Below are 1,178 nucleotides of genomic sequence, written 5' to 3' on the forward strand. Positions count from 1 at the left end.
TTTTTTGGTGGAACCGGAATTGAACTCAGACCCTTGCACTTGCTAGGGAAGTGCTTATTCCACTGAGCCATCTCCCCAGCCCCAAAAGTTTTTAATTTCAATGAATTTTAATTTGTTTATATTATTTCTTTTGTTACCTCAGATGATATCCAAACTAATCATTGCCAAATCTGATGTCATAAGCTTTCCCCTATATTTTCTTATAAAAGTTTTGTCATTTCAGCTGTTAAATCTACATTTTTTAGAGGTTATAAGCAGAATATATTTACTGAGGGAAAGAAAGCTCCTGTCCTAGAGAGAGACAAGAGGGAGACCCAAGGCAGTTGGTCCCCCAAATCTACATTTTTTTAAAAGGTATTCAGTACAGGATCTATAGGGTCTCACTACACAGATCAGACTCATAGTGATCCTCCTGTTTTCAGCCTCCCAAGCGCTGGGACTATAGGCTACATTTTTTAAGTTAATTTTTACATATGGTATTAGGTAAGTTAAAGATTTTATTTAACTTTTTACATTTTATTGTGTACCATATAAGATTTCCTGAGTTTATCTAGCAGTTTGTACATAAACATACTTCTCACAATTTCAATGGTAAATTATCTGTAAAACAATTCTCAACCTAAAACCCCATCAATAGACCCCTCTAGGAACTGCCCATTGACCTTTCAGAAAGCATGGGAATTTCTCTACCTGGTCCAAAAAGTGATCGCTAGCAACATGTCTGGAGCAGTAAAAATGTGGCTGGCTAGTGTGATGGAGAGGTTTCATTTCAATTTTAATTTAATCATAATTAATTTGACCTAGTGGTGCACACCTGTGATTCCAACACTCAGGAGGTGGAGGCAAAACAACCACTGGAGCTAGAGACCAGCCTAAACTACACAGTGAGACTCTGTCTCAAAAAATTAATTCAGATTTACATTTAAATAACCTCATATAGTTAATGACTACCATATTGGAGAGACCAATGTCTATAGTCTCTATGTTTTGTCCAGAAAGTAAAACATTTCATACAACAGCCTTTAAAATCCTCAGACTAATACTACATTCTTAGCTTTGGGTAAATACATTAAGGTTAGATATTAGATGGGGCCAGGAGATAGCTCAGTGGAATAAGTGCCTCCCTGGCAAGTGCAAGGGCCTGAGTTCAATCCCTGGTTCCACCAAAAAAAAAAAAA

This window comes from Octodon degus, unplaced genomic scaffold (genome assembly GCF_000260255.1).
Source record: "Octodon degus isolate 3935 unplaced genomic scaffold, OctDeg1.0 scaffold00208, whole genome shotgun sequence".
NCBI lineage: Eukaryota > Metazoa > Chordata > Mammalia > Rodentia > Octodontidae > Octodon > Octodon degus.